Consider the following 7,220-nt stretch of genomic DNA (forward strand, 5'->3'; position numbering starts at 1 on the left):
AAATGCAATCCTAGAGTCTACGATGTCTCTTATGAGGCTTGTGGTCCCAAACCACATGAATTGTGGTGGCCAACAGAGGAAAGCCTCATAGAGGTCGATTGATGCAAATGAGATTCAAGTGCGCAAATGTGAAAGTGTATGAAAGATGCAAGAAATGTAAGTGCAAGTGTGTGAAATTGTATAAAGGTGCTTGTGTGAAATTGTATAAAGTTCAAGTGTTTTTCGTGTGCAAGTGTATGAAAATAGAATAATAGATATATAATGTAAAGTGGAATGTCATTTGTGAAGTGAAAATAAGCAAGTGATAGGTAAAATGTAGTAAAAAAGTATGGTTTGAGAAATGTGAAAAAATGTGGGAGAGTGTGTAAGTGATAAAAATGAAAGCATGACCCTAGAGGAATGCAACAAGTCGGGTACGGGGGTGGACTCCTAACTTTTCGACTTTGATTTTCCCTTTGATTAGAAGGCAAAACTAGCGTGCTAAGGCCATCGAGTAGCCACACTCGCTCGTTTCCCTTATCAGAAGGGGACACTCAAGCAAAATGAACCCTATAGCTAGTATGGGATGCAAAACCTAAAATGAGGGGAAAGGGGTTCGAAGATCATGCCAAATGATAAAACTAAGGAAAATGCGTGATATGTGGTGAACAAGCAAATGATGTGCTAACGAGGGGAAATACCTAATGAGCCACAACTAGCATTGGACTAGTGTGGTGACGTACATTCATCCATCACATTCATTCATGCTATAGAAAGCGAGTAGACATGCCAAACACGTATAAACACATAGCACATAACATTTAGCATGCTCGACTAGATGCAAGGCCCTAACAAAGCAATTAAACATGTAGCAACAAAAACAAGCAAACAAGGGGAAGGGAAAAATGGACCAGATGCTCTCCGAGCCCTATCTATTACAAGCCAAGAGGTGTACACATACCCCATAAAAGCATAAAGGGAAAGGGGAAATGGACCAGATGCTCTCCGAGCCCTATCTATTACAAGCCAAGAGGTGTACACATACCCCATAAAACTTAAATAAAAGTAAAAGCAAGTAAATGCATGCAAGGAGGTAAGGAAAGCGGAGTAGGCAGGCATATTCACATAGCACGTAGGAGCACATAGGGTCAAATGAAGTGCAAGTGAGGGATAGAGTGTACCTCCCTTGAAATTGGGGCCCAATGAAGTGAAATCACTTATTTACCCTCCAAAATAATAAAAGGGTCAAGGTACCAATTTATTTGGAAAAATTAAAGAAAATAGGCAAACACAAGCTCACTTGGTCATAATGCCCCTAAAGTCATGACTTAATCGCAATGGAAACAAAGCATGGTAGTTAATTGAAGCCAACGAGCAATGAAGTTGCACAAATTAAAATTATCAAGGACCAATTTGATGAAATTTTTTAATTGATTGGGTCCTAATGGAACAAGAAGAGACTTGGGGGGCCAAGGTGAATTTTTAGAAAGTCATTTCATGCAAGTTTCATGCAAGCTACGTGGGAAACTTTCTGCACAAAACAAAACAGATCAGCCGCATTTCTTCTATGTTTCACTTTCAATCGCCAACTTCAAATTCAAACATATGCCTTAACCAAAGCTCCCTTAATCTAACATCCAAGACTTTAAGCTAGACAGCAAAACATACATTTATGTCCCAAACCAGCAAAATATAGGAGGAAATCACACAAACATTGAAGAATGAAAGCTGCTACAACCGGAAGAGAAATCTGCTGCACTTTGGTTTCCTAACTCAAATTTCCAATTTTAACACACGACTTTGATTAAATACCTTCAGCTCCAACGTCACAGCTTTAAGCTAAGCAACATGCAACATGATTTCAACATGCAAACAAAGCAAAATATAGAAAAGAAACTCATGCAAATGACTCAAAGAAGTTCATGCATTCTGCAAATTTCCTTCGCTGTACTTGCGAAATTTCAGCAGTCTCATGCGGCCAAATTTAAGGACCATTCCAAGGAAGAATACAGCCGCGAGCTTGAGACAGGGAGAAGGAAGAAAAAAGCGCAGCTCCTATCATTGCTGCGACAAAATTCTGCTATAACTTGCAGTTCAACTCACGTAATTTCACAACATTCAGAGGCATACAACAGCGAACAGATTTTTCATTTTTTTTTGTTAAGACCAACTCATCAACCAGTACGCTAACAAATTCAAGACACCAAATCAGGACCAAACAAACTCTACTGGAATCTGAGCAATCCATAAGACTCTACTGGAATACAAGAAAACAACCACAAACAGGAAAAAGGAGAATGAAACCGGCACCACAAACAACAGATCTAAAATGCAGCAAGCAACGTGAAGACTTGCCGCAATTTCGTTTGACCAGAACACCCTCAATAGCTTGCTAACAACACAAATGCAGGTACTTACTCCCAACAAATCCAATGATGCTACTACATACGGGAAAATTCAGCACAGATACAAAGCAATAATTTGATAACAAAGAGATGACCATTGCTACAATGAGTCGAAAACTTCAAGCTCATCGCAGCAGAATCTTATGCACAACATCTCAACTCCAATATCATCTGACCCCAGAAACAAGATCATCCGACAAGGCAATATAAACTAAGAACCGGTAAACAACGAAAAGAAATCATCTTTGACCTATGAGATGTGCGGAAACATAAGAAAATAACAAAAATGGATTGCTTTACCGATCCTTGGTTACACTCATGGGCTTCGAATGGGGATGGGCATGCACAAGAAAGGAGTAGAGGGCTACCTGTTTTGCTGTTTAGATCCTTGATGAAGGCCTGGAGGAGGGTGACTAAAATCCAGTTATGATCTACGGGGAATGAATTTGCAGATTAGCTTCAGTGCTCCTATCTTTCTCAGTTCTCCTGTTGTTCTCCGCAGAATTTCTCCTTTCTTTCACTCGCAACTCTCCTCTCTCCGCTGCCCAGATTCCTTCTTTTTCTGTTTTCTCTTTTCTTTCTTTTGTTTTTGTCAATTGCAGCTGCCAACCCCCCTTACCTCTCTCTCTCTCGGACTTTGGTTCCCATTTTTCTCTCCAAGTCTTCTTTTGCCGTTCCCCCAGATCCCTTCCCAGTTTCTTGCTCTCGGTTTTTGCTTCCCAAGCTCAGCCGTCCTTGTTTCTCTCTATCCCCCCTCTCTCTTTCTAGCTTTCAGCCGTTGTTTCTCTTTCTTGCGGCTCCCCAAAAAACTTCCCCCAGATTCTCTCTTTTTCTCCTTAGACTCTCTTTCTCTTTGCCCGTTAATGCTCCCCCTGCCTTGCGGCTCCCTCCTCTTTTTCTATTTATATGGAAGCCTCACAACCCTAAACACTCAGCTATACTCTCCAAAATTTGCAGCTAAGGGGCTGCCCAGCCCTTTGTTTGCAAGCTGCGGCAATACGCAGCTTGCATGCCGCGTTTCACCTTTTTTTTTTTTTTTTTTTTTTTTGACTTTCAACTTAATAAATACAGAAATGATAAAATATAAATAATAATAATAACAAATTGACAAAACCCAGGTAATAATAATAAAAATAATTTAAAAATTAAACAACTAAAACAACAAGAATGGCCATTTTTCCATCTTTTTCACATTTTCTTTTTTTTTCATTTTCATTCATTTTCTTTTTCTCAAAATAACTTAATAAAAATAACTAAAGTGCCCAAAGATTGAATTTAAAGAAATAAACATATTTTGTGAACAAATTTTCCTTTTCCTTTTTCCTTTTTTTTTCATTTTTCCAATCCAACTAAAGCCTATTTTTTCTTTTTCCTTTTTCCTCTTTTCTCATTTTTTATGATTTTTCATTTTCATTTCTCTTTCAAGAAAGCATTGAATAAAAACAAAATGACTAAAATGATTTTTCCTTTTCTTTCTAAAAACTCTATAAACTTAAAAACTAAAAAAAACTAAAAACTAAAATCTAAAACTTAAAAGTGATTAAAAACCTGAAATGACAAAATAAAAATGAATAGACAAACTAAAAGGGCAAAATGAATAAAACTAAAATAAAATAACAACTAAAAATGCAAAACACACAACAATGAACTAAATGCAAGCGATCTAAAATAAAAATCATGAAGTAGATGCCACATACAAATTATTCAAAATTTGGTGTCTACAGTTTGCCCCTCTTTGTCTGAGTTTTGAAAAAACTTGGGACAAAGAACTAGACACCAAATACTTACCTGTGTTATGGGGCTGCAAAATGATTCCAACGAACAAGAATTCTAAAAAATGGGACTGACCCGAACATGAATGTAAAAAAATGGGATAGACCCGAACAGAAATTTAAAATTTGGGATAGACCCACGGGATAGACCCGGACAGAAATGTAAAATTGGGATAGACCCACGGGATAGACCCGGACTGGAATGTAAATTTGGGATAGACCCACGGGATAGACCCGGACAGAAATTTAAAATTGGGATAGACCCACGGGATAGACCCGGACTGGAATGTAAATTTGGGATAGACCCACGGGATAGACCCGGACAGAAATGTAAATTTGGGATAAACCCACGGGATAGACCCGGACAGAAATGTAAATTTGGGATAGACCCACGGGATAGACCCGGACAGAAATGTAAATTTGGGATAGACCCACGGGATAGACCCGGACAGAAATTTAAAATTGGGATAGACCCACGGGATAGACCCGGACAGAAATGTAAATTTGGGATAGACCCACGGGATAGACCCGGACAGAAATTTAAATTTGGGATAGACCCACGGGATAGACCCGGACAGAAATGTAAAATTGGGATAGACCCACGGGATTTTTAAACAATGAATTGAGTTCTTACCTGAGAGTAATTCAAACTTTTGTACCAAGAGGGAGATTTGGATCTCTATGGCTAGAACGATAGCTGATGTTGTTCCTTATGACCCAATCTTTGCCAAATTATCACTCCGTCTTTGCTTACTGGGGAACTTTTCTGACGTCGATTCAGGTGCTAAAAGAAGTGTGGTTGTTTGTGTTTGTAAATGCAATGTTCCTGCAAGACAAGAAGAAATAATGGACTTGCCACCATCATTCGATCCGGCTTGCCTTGAGAATCGTGTAAACATGAGTCTTTTGATGCCTTTGCCAACTTTTGCTGCGGCATCTGCCTTGGTTGAATTTGTAATTTTGAAACCTTTCGATTCCGGAGACCAATAAAGTGCGCATTTTCATGTCACCAAATCCATGTAGCAGCTTGGTTGTATTTTACTCACTTTAAAAGATGATTGAATCCCATATTCTTGCACAAACCTTAGGGTTTATCATTCATCCGAATCCAATGGTAAAAGAATGATGCATGAAAAAATCAAAATATATGGAAGGTGATTTCCTATGTTCTGCATGGAATGAATATGTCAAAGAATGTAAAACACATCCAAAAATGCCATGAATACAAGCACATGAGAAAAGATGTATTTGGAAAAGAATATTTTACAAAGCAACACAGTTTTGGCCAACAGATGTCATATTCAAATCTCTGGATATTTTTGTTCTGGAATTTAATATTGGCAGAAGTATGACAAAAATGAGAAGAAATCCAAATGAACCAAGTCACCAGCTGTTCCTCCTCGTGCTTGCTCGTTGCAAAAAACTTGCCTTGGCGCCCTTTCGGGTTTTCACCAAGGTTGCCCCCACCCCTTTTGTTTTTGTTTTTGTTTTGTCTTTTCTTTCTTTCTTTCTTTCTTTCCCTTTTTCCTTTCTTTTCCTTCCTTCTTCGAGGCGCCCTTTCGGGTTTTCACCCTAAAAAAACGAAATATCTCGACCATGATCGACTCAGAAATGTGAGTTAGAGATTTCAGGCATCAGTAAAATGCACTTCCCTTGTAAGATTAGGCGAAGGCCTTATGAACATCACTTGCCAGTTGATTAGCAAAATTCCTAATAGAAATACAACAAGTGACGAAAGCCAGGACTTTGGGCTTTTGTAATGAGGTCAGGTGGGGTGTTTTCAAGAAAAGTTGAGGCTTGAAAGCAAATTTGATGAGAGGTGTGAAATAACCTGAGATTGCACCATTTTGAGATCATCTCCGAATTTTGAACAAAACTGAGGAAATTTGCCCCAGTTTAATTGAATTCTTCTCTTTGTGCTTTTCATTGCATTTTTCACTTTTGCATTTTTCTTCAAAAAACTAAATTTGCCCCAGTGTGGGGTTCTCTTTTTCTTTCTGATCATCTCTTTTCATAATGAATTTGCCCCAGTGCGGGGTTTTCCTTTTCTTTCCGATCATCTCTTTTCAAAATGAATTTGCCCCAGTGTGGGGTTGGCAATTCTCAGGGGCTGTCAAACGAAAATTTGTCAATTCTGATGGCTCAAAGGGGACAAGTAGGGATAAAATGCTCTAATTGTAAGAGAAGAGGGCCTGACTTGCCTTTCGCCATTTGCATGAATTTCTAAGGAAAATTTGCATGATCAAATGAAAATCTTCTTGCACATATCTGATTTGATGGGTTGAGGGAATGTTCGACCATCCATTTCCGCCAAAATGAGTATTCCGCCAGGTAATACCTTTTGGACAACGAACGGCCCTTTCTGATTTTGGGAGAATTTATCTCTGCCTTTGTCTTGTATTGGCAAAGTTCGCTTGAGTGCTTTGTCGCCTTCCTCAAAATGTATGCTGATGAAACTCCTTGTTGTAGGCCCAGGCCATGCATTTTTGACAAACGGCATTTTTGGTTGAACTCCCATTAGAGTGCGCAAAGATTGAATTTCTGCTACTGCAAACGAGACTGCCTCCAACCATCTGTACACCTTGACACATGGTCAAACTCTTAATCATCTCCTTTTCTGCTTTTGTCCAAACGAATGCCGATTTATGTCCTTTTGACCTTATTCTCAGTGCCAATGTGAACAATTGCTATGGCTTCTAGGTTTGGTTCGAATTTCTCCTCGTTTTTGTTCAAGATTTTTTTTTGAAAAAGAATCAAATACTTTCTCATTATCACTCTCGCTTTGAAATCTGGGTTCCAAAATTCTCAAGTCGTGAGTGAGATAGAGATTGCCATTATTGAATTTCAGAAAAGTGATATCCAAAGGGTCAAATAATTTTATCTTTGGTCATTTGAAAGAATTGACGAATTTGGAATAATAAACAAACAAATATACAACAAACAAATGAACAAGCAATATGACCGAAATATAAACAAACGAATAAACAAAATAACCTGACAAGAATGACTTGTGCATTTTCATAAAACCTTTGATTGAAAGCAAATGAAATAAAACTTAAAAAAA

Source organism: Coffea arabica, chromosome 7e (assembly GCF_036785885.1).
Source record: "Coffea arabica cultivar ET-39 chromosome 7e, Coffea Arabica ET-39 HiFi, whole genome shotgun sequence".
Classification (NCBI taxonomy): Eukaryota; Viridiplantae; Streptophyta; class Magnoliopsida; order Gentianales; family Rubiaceae; genus Coffea; species Coffea arabica.